We start from the raw sequence: 23784 nt of genomic DNA, 5'->3' as shown, positions 1-23784 counted from the left end.
GTAGAATGAGAATGGTCAACGACGAGAAACCAGGAATAGGTACTCATACGCGAAGTGATACCCCTATGGCATAAATAGAACTGAGACCATAGAGTAAACTTTAAGCCGAACCTCGGCGTATCATGCATGCAGATTGCTCTCGCTTAACTTCAGGTTTAACCACAAGCTAAACCACAACCAATGTTTTTAAAAAGTACTATCAGTGCAGATAACATTATTTACATCCAAGCAGAGTACAATAGATGCCGCGGTGGCGCCGAGGTAGAACATCCGACTCTCGTGAAAAAGGACCGTGGTTCGAATCCTGGTGCCTCGCAGTTCCCATAGGATTAAAAAAATCCGCGTTGCGCTGGCAATGCATAAGGTCTGGGGCATGGCCTATCCCGTGAACAACCCTAGAAACGTACGCCCTCACCAGATCAGGATTTGGCCACCCTGGTGTAGTAATTGGCCACAACCTCATATCCATACACTATCAAACAGTCCCGAGCGGCCCTCTGTCTCCAGCGGCTGCGAACCACCTCACCACGCCGGCGGTCAAACCTGCAACTTAGCAAAGGTTGCTAAGAATCTGGCTCCGGACAAGTCGCCATTCGAAACTGACCGTGGTGAAGTTTAACGCTAGAACACTTGCTAGTGAGGGTAGTTTATCAGTATTGTTAGATGAACTAGAGGGTATGAAATGTGATATTGTAACGAGTACAAGGCAGCGAACACTGATCCGATCAGTTCACACACTGCAATGTTTCGTTCATTCCTTGCTCGGTTCCGAGAGGCACGCGGCATTCCCCCCCTCTTCGAAAGCGGCGACTCGACGCTGGGAGTGTCCTCAAGCTATATGCAAACAGGAGAAGCAGGGAACACTGCACACGCGCAGATAATACAGTTTCATTCGCACTACATGAACAGTTTCAGCACTTGAGCGCCGCCTCGGGGGTTGTTGACCCCGAGGAACAACTTCATAGGTCACGTAACTAAGACGTCGAATGACCTCATATGGCCCAAAGTAACAGCGAAGTAGCTTCTCAGAGAGTCCTCGACGGCGCACTGGTGTCCACACCCATACAAGATCGCCAGGCTGGTAGTGAATGTCTCGGTGTCGGAGGTTGTACCGACTGGCATCGCAGTGTTGTTGATGTTGAATACGGCACCGTGCGAGCTGGCGCGCTTCTTCGGCCCCCTGCAGAAATATGTCAACGTCGGCATAGGCGTTGGTGGCATCGTCGCAGTGACTTATGGGTAGCATAGCATCCAACATTGTGGTGTCGGGACGACCGTAGACTAGCTAGAATGGCGCAAGACGGGTTGTCTCGTGTTCAGCCGTATTGTATGCAAATGTGGCATACGGAAGGACTTCATCCCACGCGCGATGCTCAACTTCGACGTACATGGAAATCATGTCTGCAAGTGTTCTATTGAGGCGTTCATTCAGTCCGTTTGTTTGCGGAAGGTAAGCAGTAGTCCTACGATGATTTGTGCGGTTAAGACTGAAGAGAGCCTGCATTAGTTCAGCCGTAAAGGCTGCACCGCGTTCAGTAATAATAAACGATGAGGCACCATGGCTCAGTACGATGGTCTTAAGAAAACACTGTGCTACTTCTGCAGCAGTTACACAGCAAAGTGCCTGTGTCTCGGCATATTGCATTAAGTAGCCCGTCGCCACTACTATCCATCTGTGCCTTGATGCGGCCGTTGGGAAAGGGCACAGAAGATCCATACCCACTTGCTAGAAAGGGGCTGTTGGCGGAGGTATCGGCTGAAGGAGCCCTGCAGGCTTCAGCGGAGGTGTCTTTCGCCGCTGACAATCTCGGCATGTTCTCACGTAGTGCTGGACTGAAGGCAGCAACTTAGGCCAATAGTACTTTTGTAGAATGCGTGCTAATGTTCGCGTGACTTCTAAATGCCCACCCTAAGGCTCATCGTGGCATGCGTGCAAGATTTCTGGCCGGAGGTTGGACGGCACAACGAGAAGAAAGGTTTCCTTTTTGTGCTGAAAGTTTCTCCTATATAGCACGCGATTGCGAATGCTGTATTAGGATAAACCCTGTGCGAAAACACGTGGGACAGCTACATCAAGCCCTTCGAGGTGCTCAATAAGCGGGCGTAAACCGGGGTCAGCCCGCTGATGCTGGGCCATGTCTGTGGTGGTGACTACAGCAAGAAACGGGAAGTCGTCGTCTTCGCTGTCGGGAGGGGCAGTATCAACTGGTGCACGCGACAAGCAATGGGCGTAGTGCTTACGGCCGCACTTGTACGCAACCGTAATGTCGTACTCTTGGAGACGGAGGCTCCACCTTGCAAGTCGTCCAGAGTGGTCTTTGAGGTTGGCTAGCCAGCAAAACGAATGGTGGTCGCTCACAGCCCTAAAAGGTCGGCCATAAAGATAGTGTCGGAACTTAGTTATCGCCCAAACTACCGCGAGACATAGCTTTTCCGTAGTTGAGTAGTTTGCCTCTGCTTTTGAAAGAGAGCAACTTGCGTAAGCGATAACTTTCTCAGTACCATTTTGCCACAGAATGAGAATGGCAGCGAGTCCAAAACTATTGGCATCGGTATGAATATCCGTAGCAGCGTTTTCGTCAAAACGGGCAAGTATCGGGGCGGCCTGCAAGCGCCAGCGCAACTCGTTGAAAGCATCCTCTTGATCATCTTGCCGCGCAGAAGGAACATTTTGTCGACTAAGACGCGTAAGAGGCTCGGCATTCACCGAAAAATTCTCTACGAAACGCCTGCAATAGGCACAAAGCCCCAAAAACCTTCTAACGGACGTTTTGTCGGTTGGGCGTGGAAAATTTTTCACAGCAGCAGTCTTGTTGTAGATCTGGTTTCACGCCTTCAGAACTAATAACATGGCCAAGAAAGCGGTGCTCCTGGCATCCGAAATGACATTTATGTGATTTTATCGTCAGCTGGGCTGAACGCAGCGCCTGTAGTACCATTCGCAGCCGGTCAAGGTGCTCAAAAAACTAGCCGCGAAAATAACATCGTCGAGATACACTAGGCACGCTTGCCACTTCAGTCCAGAGAGAACGGTGTCCAGCATTCGCTGGAAGGTTGCTGGCGCAGATCAGAGACCGAAAGGAAGCACTTTAAATTCATAAAGGCCGTCGGAGGTGACGAACGCTGTTTTCTCTCCGTCCCTTTTGTCCACTTCTATCTGTCAGTAGCCATTCTTGAGGCCAAGCGACGAGAAATATTTGGCATTGCGTAACCGGTCCAATGCGTCATCGATACGTGGGACCGGGTATACGTCCCGTTTCGTTATCTGATTTAACTTACAATAATCGACGCAGAAGCGCAAGGTGTTATTTTTTACTTCACCAACACTACAGGCGAAACCCAGGGGCTGGTATACGGCTGCACCACGTCGTCGATAAGCATTTACTGGACCTGGCTTTGAATAGCCTCTCGTTCCGTTGACGACACTCGGTATGGGTCTTGGGAAATCGGCATGGTGTCCGCGTCAACCATAATGCGGTGTTTGGCTACTGGGGTACGGCCAACTTTCGAAGACGTTGCAAAGCATCCAGAAAATTCCTGAAAAAGGTCTAGGAGTCGCCGGCGCTCAACCACCGACAGATTGGGATTAATGTCCACAGTTGATAGAATGTCGCGTGCATTACATCTGGCTGGCGGCGGCGGTTCCAGAGTACAGATGTTCGCTGGCTCAATAAAGTCGGCAACATACGCGATGGCCGTTCCTTTCGCAATGTGCTGAAACTCGGTCCCGAAATTCGTAATCCAGAGCTTCGCACAACCGTTCCGCAGGCGAACAAGTCCTCTTGCAGTGCAGATCCTTTTCTCAAGAAGCAGGCCCACGTTCCTCTCTGCCAATACGTCGCGGTCACATGGTGAGTCGCTTTCTACCAAGACCATAATGCTGCACTATGGCGGGACCGTAACGTCAGCAGCTGTAATACGTAAGGCGGGCGTTGATGAACCGTCGACGCTAGATCTCTCAATGGCTTGGCTCGGCGAAAGCGTCACTCGTGATTCTTGCAAATTAATTATCGTACCATTAGCCTGTAAGAAGTCCGAGGCGAATATGACGTCTCGTGAACAGTGGGCAAGAACAACCAAGTCGCAAACATAAATAAATCCGTCAATTGCAACTCTCGCCACTCATCTTCCAGCCCGGGTAATAAGGTATTCCCCTGCAGTGCGGATGTGAGGCCCAGTCCATCCGGTTAAAACTTTCTTCAATTTCCTGGCTAACCCACTGCTCATAACGGAATATTCCGCCCCCGTATCAACTAAAGCTGTAACGAGAAAATCGTCGATAGAAACCGGTATGTCCGAAACTGCGCACTCCGGTTCATAGTTATATGACGCCGTCTGATAGCCGTTATCTTGTACTAAACTTGATGGAGGATGTTCAGCACTTCGCTCGTCAGCGGCCTCACCTCCGCAGGTCGCTGTTCCTAGTTTTCCCGACGGCTCGGGGAGCGGGGGCTCGGCGAACGGCCGGTGCGGTATGTAGAGGGCCGTGGACTTGGTGAACGATAACGGGAAGAGGTAATGACGCGGGACCCGTATTGTGGGAGGTCTGGAAGATTCGTATGCGTCGACAGGTACTCCTCGGTTTCGGGTGGTCGTTCACCACTCCGAGGACATTGTGCGCGCGGATGGAAGCCACGAAGTCCAGCGCGGCGGTACAGAAAAAACCTTAACATGTGACCGGCCTCACCACAGTGGTAACAAAGGGGCCGATTGTCAGGGGCACGCCAGACGTCAGGCCTCCGAAACCGTGCCTCGGCTAGAAGAGGAGGATGGCGTGGGCTTGGATCAAGAGTAGGGGTGTTCACTCTTGCTCTGGGAGAGTCGTACCCACTACGGTGCTGGTTTGTATGAGGCACAGGGGGGTTTACTCTTTGAGGATCACAGAGGTTAGGCTGCTGAAGCACGGACGCGTACGTTGGCACACTCGGTGGCGGTGACTGCACGCCAGGCACAGATGGTTCCGGGACGGCTTGCCTAACTTCTTGGCGAACGACCTCCGCGAGTAATGGAAGCCACGACGACGACGTTAGACCCTGTAGCTGATAGCGTCTCAGCTCTTCTCTGACCACAGATCGAATAAGCTCCTTAAGGCATCATCAGAACCGTTAAAGCCGGAACCATAGACGACCGGTGACATGGCGGACACGTTGCGGTTATAATGCTCAGCCCTGTGTCGAAGTGTTTGTTCTATCGTGGTGGCCTCCGTTAGCAAATCTGATGCTGTGCCAGGTGGATTGCGCACAAGCCCAGCAAATAGTTCTTGTTTCACCCCGCGCATTAGGTGGCGCACTTTCTTCTCCTCTGACATATTTGGATCAGCACGCCTAAAAAGGCGGATCATGTCCTCGTAGTACATTCCAATACTCTCGTTAGGGGCTTGGATGCGAGATTGCAGCGCCGACTCCACACGCTCTCTTCGGTCGTTGGCGGTGTAGGTTGCCAACAGCTGGCGACGAAAGAGGTCCCATGTTCATAGTATCGTTTCGTGGTTCACGAACCACGTCCGCGCTGAATCTTCGAGAGCAAAGTACACATTATAAAGCTTCCTTTGTTCATCCCAGCCGTTGTGATTGGCGACCCGTTCGAATTGGTTCAGCCAGTCTTCAGCGTCCTCATAAAGGTTGCCATGGAAGGACGGTGGCGTTCGAGACTGGAGGACGACGAACTGGGGTGAATACTCTCCGTTAGCCGCAATGTTCGTGTTGGATCTATGCATGTTGGCCACAGGCGTGCAGGAAAGAGGCCCGAACTCTGCCGGCTGACCTCGAAGGCGGCGGTTGCAACTGCGATGGGCCGGTGTCAAATCCGTGGTAGCTCTCGGTTGCCCTTGAACTCAGCAAAAAGGGGAATCTCACCCAGTACCTCCACCAGAAAATGTAACGAGTACAAGGCAGCGAACACTGATCCGATCAGTTCCACACACTGCACTGTTTCGTTCTCTGCTTTCTCGGTTCCGAGAGGCACGCGGCAATATGATAGGGCTTAGTGAGGTTGGGAGGCAAAGAAGGCATATATACTATACTGAAGTGCGAACATGTATTATCGAGCTTTGTCGGTGAGACGATATCTAGGGGTAGGGCTCCCTGTCAGTAAGAAATATAGCTGGTAATATGATGAAATCTATAACTATAATGAGAGTGTGGCAGGCATAGTGATTAAGCCTGATGAGTGGTATAAGCATAACGTTGTACAGACCTACGCGCATACATGTAGTCACGATGATCAGTCAGTCGAAAGCTTCTATGAAGGTGTAGTATTGTCAATGGAGAAAGTAAAACCACAGTATACTTTAGCAATGACGACATCAACGCCAAGGTAGGTAAAATTTAGGCTGGAGACTAGGCACTGGGTCATTAGGAGTTGGTTCTAGGAATGAATGAGGCAAAAACTAGTTGAATTTGCAGAGCGCAGTGGCTTATGAATAATGAATACCTACTTCAGAAAACAGAATAAACGGAAGTGAACAATGGAAAAGCCATAACGGAGAGACCAAAAACGAAATTCACTTTGTACTGTGTTCTAATCCCGGCATTATGCAGGATGTAGAGGTAATCGGAAAGGGGCGATGCAGGACCACAGGATGGTAAGGCCTCGAATTAGTTTAGATCTGAAGGGGGAACGGAAGAGATTATTAATACAGAAGTCCATCAGAGAATTAGCAGTGAGGAAGAGGGCAGAAGCATTCAGGATCTCGCTAATGTATAGATATTCAGCTCTAACCGAGGATGAAGACCTTAGCGTAGAAGCAATGCAAAATAATTTTAGAGCTATCGTTACTGCGTGCGCCGTAGATATAGGCGGTAGGGTAGTCATAGAGGATACCGGCAAACTATAGAAGGAGACGAAATACTTGATCAAGAAACGTCGAAGTCTGAAAGCTCCAACCTAACAGACAGAATGGAACTAGCAGAGATATCAAAGCTGTCAACAAGCATTAGGTGGCCGACATAAGTATAACATGGGGAAAATTGAGCATGCTCTAAGAACGGGGCAGCCTTAAAGCGGCGAAGAGAAAATTGGCCATAGAAAAAATCATATGCATGGGCTAAGATACAAGACGGTCAATGTCATCATAAGTATGGACAGGATAGTCAAAGTAGCCGAGGAGTTCTATACTGATCTATAAAGTAGCCGCAGTAGTCAGGACAATAAATAGTAAGGCAGTTGTGAAAAGCATTCAGACGTTCCACCAATGACCAAGGACGAGCTTCTGAAACTATGAAAAGCGAAAAAAGCAGCGGGAGGGTTCAGGTAACTACAAATTTGTTGAGTGACGTGGGTAATACTGTGCTAGAAAAACTGGTAACCCTATATACGCATGCCTGCTGTCGTCGACAGTACCGGAATCATGGAAGAACGCTGACATGATCCTAATTCATAATAAAGGAGGCGCTAAGGGCTTGAAAATTACAGACCAATCAGCCTACTGTCTGTTACGTATAAGGTATTTACTAAGGTAATCGCTAATAGAATCAGGACAACCTTAGAATTCAATCTAGCAAAAGATCAATCAGGTTTCCGGAAAAGCTGCTCTGCTATAGTAAAATGCCCGGTATATAGACAGCCCTTGAACACAGCATTCATTGATTACGAAAGAGTATTTGACTCATTAGAAATCCCGACAATCATATAGGCGTTCCGGAATAAGGGCTTATACGAACCGATTGCGAAAGTAATAGACGATATCTATATTTATTGCACAGCAACTACAGTTCTGCATAAAGAAAGTAACAAAATTTTCATTAAGAAAAGTGTTAGGCGAGGAGACACGATCTCCCCAGTACAATTCACAGCTTGTTTAGAGGAAGTGTTACCAGATTAGGATTGGGAACAGATGTGGATAAGGGTCGATGCAGAATACCTAAGTAATTTGCAATTCGCTGATTGCATTGTTTTGCTAAGTAACTCAGGGGATCAACTGCAAGGAATGACTGATGAACTAGACAAGAACAGCAGGAAGGTACGCTAGAAAGTCAATATGTAGAAGACTAAGGTAATGTTCAACAGCCACGGAAAGGAACAGCAGTTCACAATAAATGGCGAAGCACTGAAAGGGGTAGACGAATATGTCTGCTTAGTACAGGTAGCCACCGCAGATCCAGATACTGAAAGGGAAATAACATAGAAAATATGATTGCGATGGTGCGCATTTGGCAATTGTTCTCAGATTATGATTATCAGGACCGGTATCGCTATACAGGAAAATATGCAACAGTTGCATCATACCTGTAATCACCTATTGGGATCCTACGTGACGACTACAGAAAACAGCTCTACTTAATTTCAGGACGACGGAGAGGGCTATTGAAAGAAAAATGGTAGGGGTAACATTAAGAGATAGGAAGCGCGCAGAGTGGGGCAGAGAAACAACTCCAGCTACTGACATTATTGTGAAAACCAAGAAGAAATGGGCATGGGCAGGAAACGTACAGTGCGTAGAGAGGACATGTAGTGCGTAGAGAGGAAAAGCGATGGTCGCTTAGGATAACAAATTGGATACCAAATGAAGGAAAGCGTAGCGGGGGGCAGCAGAAAGCTAGATGGACGTATGAGGTTAAGTTCGCAGGGGTCAAGTGCATTCAGCAGCACAACTGGAAGGGATGATTGGAGGAATATGGTAGAGGCCTGCGCCCTGCAACGGGGATAGTCCAGCTGATGATGATAGTATTATTTATCCAAGTCAGCATGGTTTCCTGGAATAAAAAGGTTGCTCAAAAGGACGAGGACAGATGAAGGGGCCGCAAACACCAACGCTACCGCAGCCTTGTTAACAGAAAATGAAATCTCATGACATATCTAATAATCGCTGTAGGAACCGGTAAGAACATAAACAACCGAGAAAAAGCATCAAAAGCAGACACCGAAGAAACCTAAATAAAAACTTAAATGAAAACGAGCACGAGAGCGAAAGACGGTACACATGTTACAGAAGGCGCGCTCGGAGGAGTACAAATAAATTGAAGCACCGCTAACACAGTGATTCGCTGCTTGTGTGCAAAGCCCCCTGCAAAATTCTGGCTTTTGTGCACGAATTTCTTCCCAGAATCTTTACTTGTTTAAAGGGGCGCCGTGACGTTCGTCAGACGACTCATTCCAGCTGGCCACTTTAGTTTTTTACACCTTCCCGATGCCCCAAAGCCCAATCATAACGGCGAAATTGTAGCTCGTAATATTTTAATCCGCTTCAATAATCCGCGTTTTGGCACCGATGTGAGCGGCACATGGCGGCGAAGTTCGTTAACAGATGTGACGTTACCTTCTCTGGGGCGGTGCTTCGATAATTGGTCGAGCACGCACTTTAAATTTTACATTCGAATGTTCTTCAAGCTACTATGCAGAAAACTAATATAAGGTATTTTAATTCCGCGTGTGTTTGTGGAGTTCTTTTAATTATGGGGAGTGTAAATTAAGATAAATGCGGTGTTGTCAAAAAGCGCGATGGAGCGTCTGCTTGCGGTGATGATGGTGATGGTGGCTTTGTCGTTCGTAGCGGGCCGCCGCTGCCTTCTGGCGCGGCGGAGGCAAACATTTAAAAAAAAAAGAAGAGAGAAAGAAAAAACGTCCGCCAATACGCTCTCCAGGCTTTACGGTCACAAGCACAAAGGTCACTCCCACAGGCAGCTGATAGCGTTCGGATCTCGGAGGTCGGCAAAATCGCTGGATAAGCCAAAATCAGGTGGTTGATCGTTTCTACCGACGCCCCACAGATGGCGCTAGTTGTGTCGAAATCGCTCGTGAAGCACGTTCGTTTCTCAGCTATATCTCAGCTGTGTGGCTTCGCCTTAGCTCGTGTGCGCCATTCTACGACGCAGCCTTATACGAAACCAACGCAAAGAGGGCGATAGCCACGGTTACAGACTGCGAAAGCCAGGAGGTAGTTAGCGCCTCGATCCAAAACTGTACAGTCACGGAGGCAGAGGAAGTGGCTATCGCACTGGCAAAGAAAAGAAAGGGGAGAGAGTCTGACGATACTGTCAGACTCTCAATCCGCATGCAGAAATTTTCAACGGGGTAAATTATCTAAGGTAGCGCACCAAATCCTTTCTTCCAGAAGCGAGCCAACAAAACAATACACTCAAACTATACTGTGGATTCCGGGGCATGCAGGGATCACGGGGAATTTGTACGCAGACAGGGTAGCACGAGGACATGCAACCTACCGTGCGCCCAACAGTCTCGCGACAGAGGACCTGATTCCGCTTGACCCTGACTACACCACAATACTACAACACTACAGAGTCTTGCGGAAAGTATATCCAGAGCCGCATAAAAAGCTCAGCAACGAGGAGGCCATAGATCTGAGGCGGCTTCAGACGAGCACCTTCATTAATTTACACATATTACACATGATGCATCCCACGACATTCAGAGACGAGTGCCCGTGTTGCGGGAAGACCCCTGCCCTGTACCACATAACATGGGAATGCAGCTCACATCAACTACAAAAAATTGAAAACCCAAATGAAAGACAGTGGGAGGCTTTGCTGGCCAGCTCTGACCCAGAGGCTCAGCTCTACCTGGTCACAAGAGCTCGCAAACTGGCGAAAGCCAGTGGTGCCCTGGACTGGGGGCGCCAACCGCTCGTTAGCCTCGGTTGAAGAGGCGAAGAAAAAGATCCCCGAGCAGTTAATAAATTTCACTCACTCACTCACTCACTCACTCACTCACTCACTCACTCACTCACTCACTCACTCACTCACTCACTCACTCCCGTCTTTGCCTTTCGCACTCTTTCTTGAACTTTCGCACTAGTAGCGCTCGAGTGATCCGTGACAGCATGCAGTGATGGATGCCGGCGGAACACCAAAACGGTGACGCAGATTTGCTGACCGTCGGGTCCACCTCGTCGACACCCCGCAATTTGTTTGCAAACATTTGTTATCAGTATTGAACCGTGAACGATGTGTGGGCACTACACTTAGATGGAAAAGATGGTTTGGAGCAGCATTTGGTGGGCTAGGCTAACTTTGAGCATACCAAGGGAGCAGACCAAGAAGCCAGTCCTCATAGCTGTGCTTCGCAGCGTCGTTACCATGGCAACTACGCTGCCAAAAAGAGCGGCTGCAGGTCTGCTACGTCAGCAGAAAGCTGCGTTCCTGATAGGTTCCGCCCGAGTCGAGCGCAGGGCGAGCGAAATGGGTGAGGCGCTCCCTCTCGCACCAGCTCAGACGGGCGTTTTTTTTCTCTTGTATTTAGAATTTTATAAACCAAATAATTCTCATTTCCGTGCTCCGATTTTTGTAATTCTTTTTTTTTAATGACATCAGCACGGTGCAAAGAACCAAGATGTTGGCTGGAATTAACGGCCTTACGCACGTCACTGTGCACCTTTCAAGCGACGCTCGCATTTGCACGTCACAACGTGCGAAACCAAATTCGCCCACTTATCTCTTTGTTCTATGTTTAGGGCATGCTCCCTTAAGCGGTCATTAAGACAGCGCCTATGTGACCTCTTCCGCAGGACAACGGAACTAAGTATACCTATCCCAAGGCAAATGTGCTTTTTGAAACAGCGCTCAACATCCCCGCAGATGTGAGGGCACAGTTTCGCCAACTTATTTAGCACCGAGAAAACAAGCGGCGCATTGCAGTACTGCAACAAACGGAACTGCAGTACTGGTACTTACGCAACAAATTATTAAAGCCCTCCACAACAGTAAGATTGCCATCATTATTTTCCTAGATATAAGGAGAGGATGTGATTCCGTTAACTACAACATAATACTATGTAAACTTCATGACAATGGATTCAGGGGCAAAATACACCAGCTTCTTATAATGCTGCCTGTCAGAGAGATATCAACAAGGAATAAAGAATGGTATCGTTTCCTCAACCCAATACTTAGTTTCCGCGGTGCCACAAGGATCAGGTATTGGACCAATACATTTATCACTCTACGTTAATTACCTTTCCTCCATTTTACTGTACTACGAAGTATTACTCTACGGAGACCATACGGCGGTACTCTTTATTGGTGACAGCTTAAATGAGCTCGAATAAAACATTAACGAGGAACTTGAACTAGTTCATTCCTGGTTTGAAATAAATCAAATAAATATAGAAACTAACAAAACCAACCACATTGTTTTTCACTCGAGGAAAAAGAGCTTCATTTTAATATTGTTATTATATTTCTGTGGTCTGCACGTTTACAGCGAGTAGCCTTTTTAGGTATTTAGGGGTCATGTTTGATTTAGATAGGAACTGGCGATCTCATATTAGTAAGACTTGTTCGAAGTTAGCTTATGATTGCCACAGGTTATTTAAAGACGCGTTGGAGCATTACCGCCACCGTTCTACGAATTTTTGTACTTCTTATTTGTGCACAGGTACTTGAGCTATTATATAACATCATAGTGTATCGCATACAAAAGTTACTTCGGATCAATTAGCCGCATACAGAAGGGGCAATAAGAATCATTTTTTCAAACAGAAAAGACACTACAAACCAAGCATAATGCAACCAGCGAACAAAACGGTGTTCCGTTTTGTTCGCTGGTTGCATTATGCTTGATTTAAACCAACTAGCTCGCATGGCCACCCTGTTGCAGGACACTACAAAGCCACTGTTTCACCTGATGCGTGTACCTTCGCAGCAGGCCTTCGTGCATGTATTGAGGGTTGCTGATATGATACATAGAATAACAGCACATGATGACCGCCAATAAACTCATTTACCAAACTGGCAGGCTGTGAAGAGCTGCAACGAATAACTGCCTAAATGCAAGGAATGCTTACTGTCCAAGGTCCAGGGGGCCTTCAAAGGAATTCCACGCCTGCCGACGTGAAAGAGACATGCCATGTTTTGGTCACCCTCCCGCATGTCTTGTTCTGGGATGAAGCAGTATAGTTGAACTGATAACTAATTCACTTTACAAACCGCTGCCAAATTAGTATAATGGATGCTTTTATTTTTGTTTTCCTTTTGTCACTGTGTCCCTGTAATACAAGTAATACAACATACAGGATTTCTTTCTTTAGTACTTGGTCCCGCTACTAGCCAATGCAGCTATGGGATTAAACACCTTCAGCCAAGGTCTATTTAATTCAGAAGAGTGAATTGCTGGGCGAGTTGGTTCATATCTACTAGGAAAAAAAAAACAGCGAACAAAGAAGACGCAGGACAACAAGAAACACCAACGCACACACACAGCTGCAGAACGTACGACCGTTTTTTTTTTCATTACAACTAGTTTATTATTGCCACAACCACGCACTTACAATCAGCTTCCTGCCCAAGCGTGCATGCGAAAATAAAACTAGCAGAATTACAAATCGATATAACTCAAACACACGATAAAAACCGGCACTCTTTCTCGGTGATAACTAGAGATGGATGACTGATGTAAGTCAGCTAATTCTTTTTGAATAGAAATGCCTGGAGAAGCTCGCGTTCGGGCTTAGTCTTTCCCCTGCCAATTATGTGGTGCGGTGAAACAAAGGTGAACAGTTTTTGCCTTTTTTTTACATGCAAGGCGAAGTTGCTTCTCGTACCTGATCGGCAGCAGTTGTAGTGCTCGTTGAGCCGGTCGTGCAAGCCTTGGCCAGTTTTCCTGATGTAAGCGTTTCCATAGGACGTGGGGATAGAGTACACAACGCCGAACACACTTCGTGAACCTCTTTTGGTGCTTGGTGTGCATGCTTGAGATTTTTCACGGTCAAAATCGGGCACAAAGGCCAAAAAGCCTGAAGGGGAGAGGGGGGGAAGGCTGAGAACACCATATTGTCACGTAGTTGTGACAAGGCCGTACACACCAAAAGAAGACACAGGGGGGTAGTACTGAAATTAACTCTTTATTGGGCTGACTTGCGCCCCTAAAAGAAGTAAGCAACTCTGCGGCGGCGATAGTGACAAACGTGTTCGTCGATCGTCGAACTAAGAATGCCTGTCCCACACATCAACGCTCAATTTAAAGGCGGTTCAGAACCCTTTAAATAACGTCGCAAACTGTCACTAGCACAACCTGGAACATTGTAGAAACATACGAGAATGGCAGGAATCTTCCAGACAGATCTCGGTGCATCTTGCCCGACAAAGGAACTGATAAAGGTGCGTCTCGTGACATCGAGCATTAACAAACAAAGAATACAGATTTCATACGCGTGCCAAAATCAGAGTGATAAGGCCGCATGCTGGCAGCTGCTAAAAAACAACAAATACACTCTGGTAGGCTTTGCGGCATTAATCCTCCGATAAACAAACATCTCCTCGATGTTCCAATTTAAACAAGGCAACTTAAACATAAGCATTACAAATTTTAAACACCACGGATTCTTTAACGCGCGGAATACGGCTTCAGACCAACAACATGAACAATTTCTGGGCGGGCGCGTCGCCGTTGTGATGCTGTCGTACCGTCGGGAATGACTTCATAGTTCAATTGACCTAGTCGTCGACGCACCTTGTACGGGCCGAAGTATCAGCGTAAAAGCTTTTCGCTCAGTCCGCGGCGGCGAATCGGCGTCCAAACTCAGAATTGATCTCCGGGTCTGTACTCAGCATCGCGTCGTTGTAAGTTGTAACGTTCGGCGTCGGTTCGTTGCTGATCTTTAATGCGCATTTGGGCAGTCTTCGGTCTGCCTTTGCACCTTGAAGGTAGGCGGCGATGTCCAGGTTCTCCTCGTCGGTTACGTGCGGCAGCATTGCGTCGAGCGTCGTTATGGGCTTTATGCCGTACACAAGGCTGAAAGTGGTCGACGTGCTTGTCTCCTAGACGGCGGTATTATAAGCGAAGATGACGTAGGGTAGAATGGCGTCCGATGAATTGTGTTCGGCGTCGACGTGCATTGCAATCACGTCCGCAATCGTTTCGTTGAGACGCTTCGCGTGTCCATTTGTCTCAGTATGGAACGCAGTAGTTCGTCGATGGCTTGTATGTATTCCATGATGGCTTGCGTCAGCTCTGCCGTAAATGTCGTTCACCTGTCCGTGATGAGGACTTCTGGGACACCCTGTCGCAAGAGAATTTGTTCGACAAAAACTTTGCAACTTCTACCGCAGTACCATTACGCAGTGCTTTTGCTTCGGCGTAGTGGGTAAGGTAGTCGGTGGCCCCGATGATCCACTTGTTACCCATAGAAGAAGATGGAAAGGTACCGAGGAGATCCATCCCAATTTGTTAAAATGGCATGGTTGGAGGCAGAATCGCGTTCAGTAGCCCAGCTGGTCTGATCGGCGGCGTCTTGCGTCGCTGGCACTCACGGTATGTTTTCACGTAATAAGCAACGTCGGCAGGCAGTCGCGCCCAAGTAGTACTTCTGGATTCGTTGCAACGTGCGCGCGAAACCGCGATGCCCTGCTATTGGCTCGTCTTGCAACGAATGAGGAATTTCCTTCCTGGCGCTTTTAGGCACGACAAGAAGCTGCCTTGTCTTTTTGGGAGCGAAGTTCTACTTTATAATGACGTCATTGCTTAAGACGAACGACGACAACTGACGCCTAAACACAGCAGGAGGTGAAGGAGGTGCCTTCCAAGTAATCAGCTAGGTATTTCAGCTGAGGATCTGATGGCTGCTGTTGTGCAAAACTGCTGGCGCTTACTGGTCCCAGAAAGGCGTCATCGTCATCGTTCTTCGGGGGCGCGTCGACGAGAGCGCGGGATTAGCAGTCTTCTTCAGAATGCTTGCGGCCCGTCTTATAGACTACAGCCACGTCAAACTCTTGAAGTCGTAGGCTCCATCGTGCAAGGAGGCCGGAGGGGTCCTTCAAGTTAACCAGCCAGCAGAGCGCGTGATAGCCGCTTATCACTTTGAATGGGCGACCGTATAGGTACGGACGGAAAATAGAAGTGAAAAAAATGATCACGAGGCACTCCTTCTCGGTCGTCGAGTAATTGACTTCGGCTTTTGTGAGGGACCTGCTAGCGTAGCTGTCGTGCACGCTGTGTGTTGCCCCAAGCTCCGCGAGAACGAACGGTAGGATTTTGCCTGTTTGTGTATGCCGTGCGTCCCGCGAAGCGTTGGCGGACTGAACACATTCCTGAAACCAGAGCAGCGAAGCGGCGGTGGGGACCGGAGAACCAGCGCCGGGAGGACGGCAAGGAGGAAAAAATTATGGGCTCCCGCAGACGCACTGCCGTGTCATCCCAGCTGGCCGCTGCACGCGGCTGCGAGCGAGGGCCTGCGACGGCCGCTGGCTTCTGGGAAGTGTTCTAACCTCCGAGGAGTTGGAAGCTTGGCACTACGTGAAGACAGCCGTGAACCTGGCGAGGAGGACTCTCGAAGGGAGAGAGGGGTCGGAGGGACCACGGTGGACGCAGGGACAAAGAGACGATGACAGAGGAGACTGAATTGGAGTGTCGTGCGGAGAGGCCGCGCTCCGAGTGATACGTACGAATTGCGCGCAATTTGTAAAGAAATTCATAATAATCAGGAAATTCCAAGCGTGGTCGAGCTTCGTCGGAGAACGCCAGAGGGGCGGAGCAAGGGACCTGCCTGACTGTAGCCGATTACTTTCTTCAGTCCGGCACTCTTCTGGACGAGAACGGCTCCTAGTCCCATACTGCTCGCGTCGGTATGAATTTCGGTCTCAGCGTTTTCATCAAAGTGGATATGGAATCATCGATAATCGACCCCAGGATTCTGGCTCACGCGCCTCCAAAAACGTCTCGCGCCATCCTGCGGCAGCCAGTGGAGCGATGCCGCGTAACTGAATGACGAGTAAAAAAATTGAAATCGATAGCTCGTCACGCAAAAGAGTTATCAGTTGTTTCCCCCGATTACTTCTTATAAGTTTTGTGGAGTTTCTTCTTGTAATCATTTTATCTACCTAGGTAGAGCACACAGGTTTCCTTGGCTGTCGAAAAATCAATGCATGGCGCCTATGAGAATTTGGTCAAAAACACACCACCTTTTGCTATTCAATCATCGACTACTGCGCCAATTAGCAAGATATAAAATGTTTCCCGGACTTTTAGGTAGGCCACTGTTCTGCCTTCAAAGCAATTTAAATTTGGTTAAAATTCATTGAAGGAGGCAGGTTCCTACTATTGTTTTTCTGATCAGAAAGTTTATTCCTGTCGATCGGGGCCTCGCGGGATTGGTTGCTCCTCGAAGGCGGAGTCATGACGTCCTCGGAGACGTCACGGACCTCACTGCTGGAGCGCGCGAACGTGTTTGGAGGAGACGGCGCCTTTCATTGTTTTTTTTTTCACTGGGGGAAAAGAGAAGGATGTTGAGATGTCTGGCGGAGAGAGGGGGGATACACTCGGCAGCGGATGGCTGTGGTTTAGAGGACGAATGATTGTCGCGCTTGCTTCTTCGCTCTTTCAGTTTGGTGCGTCTTTAACAGCCTCGTTGGCGCCGGTACTCGGCGGAGGCTTTGTGCCGCGGGTTTGTAGCTTCGCTTTGCTGTAAGAGGGGTATGACAGTTGCTCGCGGGTTTGCTTTAGTGCATAGCATTACTTGGCTTATTAATGCGAAAGCATTCGCTATGTTTACAGACTCTTATCCGCATACCGCATCAGCAAAATCGTGTCCAGAGCAGTTGTGAGGAATTGAGAAGTAGCAGCAGTTAATGAGGAGTGTCAATAGATAGAAGGTGACGTAATGTTGTGACCGAGAAATAATTAGGCCAATAAGTTAATTAGAAAATTATTTACAGGAAAAAAATGTAAAAGTCGACTGCAACAGTTCTCAGTAATTGCGAAGCGGTAGAAGTTAATGAGCGGCGTCAATCGATAGAGGGGGACGTAATGTTGTGTCCAAAATTAGGTAATCAATTAAAGGCAAAAGACGCAAAATCATGTCCGCAGACGTTGTGAGTAATTGGGAAGTGGTACAGGTTAATGAGTGGTGTCAATCAATAGAGGGAGACGTAACGTAGTTGCCGAAAAAATAATAAGCCAATACGTTAATTAAGTAATTTATCAAAGGAAAAAATCTAAAAGTTGTCTGTATGCAGTTGTGTGTTTTTGAGAAGTGGTTTAGGTAAATGAGTGCTGTCAATCGATTGAGGGTCACGTAGTACAGTGTCCGAAAATTATTTAAGGTGAATAAGTTAATTAGGTAATCAATTAGAGGCAAACACGCAAAATCGTGTCCGCAGCAGTTGTGAGTAATTGAGAAGTGATAGAGGTTAATGAGTGGTGTCAATCGATAGGTGTGACGTAATGCTTGGTCCAAAAAATAATTAGGCAAGTAATTTAGGTAGGTAATTATTTAAAGGTAAAATTGTAAAAATAAAGGCGAAAATGGTCTCATTAGCCAATGGTTTGGGGCCACGTTTGAATGTATCAAATAGTAAAATAATTAATTAAACCATTCAATTAAGGTGACGTCAGGGATGATGCCACACAACCTGAAGTCGTGCCAAAAAAAGGGCGTAGGAAGAGATTAGGGCGCTATTTTAAAGTATCAAACACTAAAGTAGTTAATTAAGGCAGTCAATTAGGGTGACGTTAAGGATGTGACGTCACGCAACCGGAAATAAAGCCGAGAAAGGACATAGGAAGGGATTGGCGCGCAATTTGAAAGTATCAAAGACTAAAATAGGTTAACAAGAAGGGAATCAAGCAACTAGCAGAAATCAGAAGCAGCCAACCGAAGCATCCGTGCTTTCGCATTACTCCAATGCAGATTCCGCAGTGCTCTTTAATTTTATCCTAGCGGTGTAGATTGTGCATATGGCATATGTGTACACTGTCTTAAGCGGCGGTGTAGCTCATGTCAAGTAAATGGCCACGCGTCTTCTGTTGTTGGACAGTCTGCCAAGTACAAATTTCACTGAACTAATAGTACGTCCTAATTATGTATAGTTAATTAGCTAATTGTGATTAATGATACACTTTACACTACGACTGCAGTAATATATCGTTGGATAACTTACGTAGGGTATAATTGCACTGTACCATTTGCACAACCTTTTATGCCACCTTTTATTAGTTATTACTGATTAAAAATTGAAATTTACACTAAGACATGTTTTTGAGATATCGTTGGATAGCTTATGTCTACTATAATCACATTGAACTAAATGCAGGTTTCAATTGTTTGCCGTTCCTCATATAAGGAAATAAAGAAATGAAATTTATGTTATAACATCAAGTCATATCATTGGATAGCTTATATCCTTAGCTTACTACCCTGATTGCCGGTCTTATTTAATAGTCATTATTTATTTAAATGTGATAAATAATATATTTTTAAATTACAAATTCAAGTCATATCGTTGAAAAGGTCTCGACGCGTAAATCCAAAATGAAACGCTAAATCACGCAAAACTCTGTAGTAGAACCGAGCATTAACCGAGTTCAACTCGGTCCGAAAATGCATCACAGGAACGAACCAACAGCAGCGAAAGTGCGTACTGTTGTTTTCGGTCCCCCCCCCCCCCCCCCCCCTCCGCCGCCGCTTATGCTGTGTGCCGCGCGCGTGTTTAATTACCAATGTGACGCTGCGCGACCGCAGGTTGTATATACAGTGTATTTTATTATAATTTTATAGTTGCTGTGGCGGCTCAAGCACAGTTATTTTTGCAGACAGTGCCGGTGAACTTTCACGCGACCGGCGTGAACTTGTTTACCTTTATGTTTTATAAATAGTGGAGATAGCTCTCTCTGCAAGCTTCTCGTGTCGCCCCCGCTTTAGTGCACATCTTTTAACCCACTCCATGTCTTTTTTGTGCTCGCCGGCCGTAGGTAGGGTTTGATTATTAAATAGCTATTATTGAGGCCAACAGCATGTTTTCCTTCCTTTTTTATTTCGGTTAGGTTTGCAGGCCGCTGGGCGGTGGGCACACACGGAGGTCGTGCTCGTCTGTGACTTGAATCTTTTTTTTTCTAAAGGGCTCCTCGCGTCCCCCCATCCAAATTGTCCTGTCCTCCCTAAACTAATGGCGATTTCCACTGGTCGATCGGAGCTGGGCGCCCGAGTCGACCTAAAGCGCTACAGAGCGAATCAGCCTTGGTCGACCAGCGGAACGTGTAGAGCGCGCGGCGGAAGTAAAGCTGAGCCGGTTTCGAAAGTTGTAGCCGCATCCCAGCGCCAAAATGTTTGTGGTTGATAAATAGGCAGGAGTGCGGCCCTCAAAAACTTGCTTTCTCATTTTTTAACGCTGCACACGTTTTTCGATAGACGCACTTCGACATATTCGCGCAAAAAAATGGTGATGCCCAGTGTCCTCTGCCGATGTCGCTGAAACGGTCAAAAAACAGCCAAAAGAAACTATCAGCGTCCGGAAGTGACCGCGTCAGTGACTAGGACTTCCGGCGAGATCCGACTTCGGTCGGCGGATTGAGCTGGAGCGTCCCGAGCTGCCCCAAACGACCAGCGGAATACGCGCAACCTATCTTGGTCGACCAGTGAATTCGAAATTGTCGTCCCGGAGCGGGAAAACGTGCTCCGTAGCGACCAGTGGAAATCGCCATAAGGGAGTGATCTGCTGCTTGCAGAGGGCCATCGAACGGTAAAGTAAAAACCGTTCCGGCAGGAAGGATTCTAGAAGGAGGCGCGCGCTCGGCGACGGGGACTGTGTGTGGCGCTCCCCGCGCATTGTCCGAATGCAGTGGTTGATGGCCTTTTTCGGAGAAGCTGCCTTGGGACGGTTGTAAAGTGTGATGTAGAGGGCGGCTACGGACGTACATCCCAGTAAAAACACGTGCGAGCCGCCACGCTGAAATGGGGTGCCTAAATGGTTTTTGGTCACGCCTCGTCGATGGCCGGCCAACCAAGTACAGACGCCGTATCCGTATGTATTTGTACAGCGAGCACCGCTGGTGGATGTGGCGTTTGAACGTGACTTTGTTGTTTCAGTGCTGTTTAGGAGATTGGGTCTCTCTGCATAGTATTCAAGGGGAATATATTGCAAGAATTCCTGGAGCACGCTGTGCTCGAAGTAAACCAGTGTGTCATTGCTTTCTTCAAATTTAAAGGACACACTCCGACTGGTTCCAATGAACGCTTTCCCGATCGGTCATTCAAATGGTCCTGAAACTTCTGGGTTAGCTTATGCAATAAAGCGTTTTGTCAGAAAGGAGATCTTGGACAGGGTCGGAGGACTGAGTGTTCGGACCAAGTTAAGGTATGGACTTAGCGCGCTCTGAGGAATGAGGAACCACTACGATTAGCGCGATGATCTTTACAGATTCATTGCGATCGCACTGGCCGTCGTGTAAAAAGTGTGTATATAGTGTAAATAAATTAATTTGCATATCTGTACCGGGAAGAAACGTCCAACCATGTCATCCTTCTGCAACATGTACTCAACGAACCACATCTCCACCTAGGACCTGACATTGCAACAACAGAAGAAAAGAAATCTAACTCATTACAAATATTGCCTTTGGCGGGCTGCCAAGTATTTTTGCGTGTTATAAATAACATACCACTCGATGCATGTGCGTCAATGGAAGTGTGGCAGATGAAGTCGGCGAAAGAACCGTGGTTTTCAGCATGGGCACTGGACGCCTCGTTAGATATGAAAATCAAGTTCCAGCTCGGACAGAAAAATGAACATTTTATGGTGTTCCAAGCCAACGCTACCACGGCCACAATTTCCTGTAGAATTATGAATCCGCGTAAAATTCTCAGGTTAAGTGGCAAGGCATTTCTTAAGGATGTGGACGAAATTTGAGGGATCGGCTTAGCGTAATTAATACGTGGTGTAAATAACATATGGCGAAACACAGTGATGATACTCTTCAGAAGATACGACTGTTCTGTAATGTAGTGTGATGTCCTGCTGCAGATATGATTAAATAAAAAAATTTCCTGGATTTTTCTGCACTTCTAAAACCGATGAAAAAGCGTTGGCCAGCATAACACTTGTTTTAAACGGTTTAAGGTCAGTATTTTAACATGATACTGTTAGAGGCCCCGTTCAACGAATACCCGATGCGGCGGTCGTCCGCATCAATATATATATATATATATATATATATATATATATATATATATATATATATATATATATATATATATATATATATATGTGTGTGTGTGTGGTGAGTGAACAGTCACGATCATGAAGCTGGCAGGCGGTAGCTTGCAGCGGACATGACCGAGCACTAACTGGATGTAGGGTTGGCTGACATTACGCTTGGCAGGAATTTCCAATTCGGGTCTCTCCTTTCATATGGGAAGGTGATATCACAATCAACCTGCCAACTGTTGCGTTCACAATACCAATAAGTAAAGTGTTTCTCTCTCTCTCTCTCCTTAGCCATGCAAGCACTTCATACGGCATGGTTAAAGCGGGATTTTATACTTGGAATCAGTCAGGTCTCTTGATCCGTCCTTCTTTGAAAATCCAAGTTACGAGAAATTTATTTACACAACTGTGAAGACTTCATTTCACTCAGAGTGCGGCCTTTCGTCTAAACACTCGAGTTGAGTTAGTCCACATCGCCGCCTTGTTCAGAGCCACCGCTGCCCTCCTCATTTCCCTTCTCTCCTTTCACTTTTGTCTACGGCCTCCCGAGCTCCGCCGATTCCTTCTTTCCAGCCGTCCTTTCTTCGTCGCCGTTACCGCAGTTGGCCGCGAGCGCAATTCTCGGAAAGCCCTGGCGTGGTCGCCTTGTCTCATTTCGAAGGCGATCATTGGCTGCTGTCAGCATCTTTCTTCTTGCTCTGGCCGTTCGAGAGGTATCAGCCACCAGACCTCTTTAAAGGTTCGAGCGGTTTGAGCCGTTCAGCGGAAAGGCGCGTCTAAAATGGCCGTTCGCGCGCACTAACACGCACACATCCCCATATGGCAGTCGTTTTTTCCCGCTCGTGCTCCAGGGCAATGCAACCGCGCACTTGACACGTGGCCTGGTAGCTTACGCTATCGTTTCATGCACCTAAAGGCGCAGCTTCAGTGTCCCCCATAATGTTCCAGACTGCCTGACTTTGAACAGATGCAGGAGTGAAAAAACGAGCAGCAAAATGCGGCTGACATGGTATGACGGGCGAGCTGTTATACTGACCTCAAACGCAGTTTCCTTTAATGTTAGATATGTTTTGTTCAAAACTTTCATTTGAGTCTATGAGAACCCCCCCCCCTCCCCCCTTCACAGGACGAGCTTGCTGGTATACAGTTACTTCCTGAAGAGATGAACGATGCGATTGAATGCAGTGTTTGATTTCACTCAGTGAGTCAATCAATCAATCAGTCATTCAAAGAACCAATCTAACTTTATTTACCTGACTAAAAGACGTAGAAAATGCGGTTTGAAGAAGATTGGAGAGCTAATCGACCGAGCGGAAAGACATTTAAATCCTTAGAAAGCTCTAAAAAATTACGAACTTTCTATACGGAAGTGGTGTGGCTGAAGTAAATCTGTAGTCATCAGAAAGTCCTGACGAGGTTTGCGCCCTGTTAAGCGGTATTCACACGGGGGCTTCCGACGAGAATGGATGTGAAAAGGAGGTGCACGACGTCACGGGCTGGGCAAACTCGCCCCCGCTCCCGAACGCGCACTTTCACACGGGCGATGAAGAGTCGCCGAAGAGAGACGTCGACTATTTCAAGCCGCACGCAGCAGGACAGGAACGCAGAAGTACACAAGGCAGCCGTCTCTCACCTACTAACGTTTCTTTACCAGTAAGGGAAACAAGTTCAGTGAAAAAAATCACGCAAAATAAAATAAACTCATCAGAAATGGAAGGGGCCTGGCGTAAAAGGGTCGAATATAAAAGGTCCAGGTGGGGTAGATCTTATCTGCTCGCACCCCGCGGTGCGCTTCTTTTTCCCTCTCGCTAGCTACAGGAAGGTGCACTGCGACAACCTCTTGAAGGAATTTTCCTTTGGATGGAGAGCGTAGGCGCGCGGCTTGGACCGAACGCTAATTTGACTGGTGTAACCC

Source organism: Amblyomma maculatum, unplaced genomic scaffold (genome assembly GCF_055883805.1).
Source record: "Amblyomma maculatum isolate TAMU_Amacu unplaced genomic scaffold, ASM5588380v1 scaffold_15, whole genome shotgun sequence".
In the NCBI taxonomy this organism is placed as follows: domain Eukaryota; kingdom Metazoa; phylum Arthropoda; class Arachnida; order Ixodida; family Ixodidae; genus Amblyomma; species Amblyomma maculatum.
The sequence above is the reverse complement of the archived record's forward strand: the minus strand, read 5'-3'. Positions refer to the sequence as shown.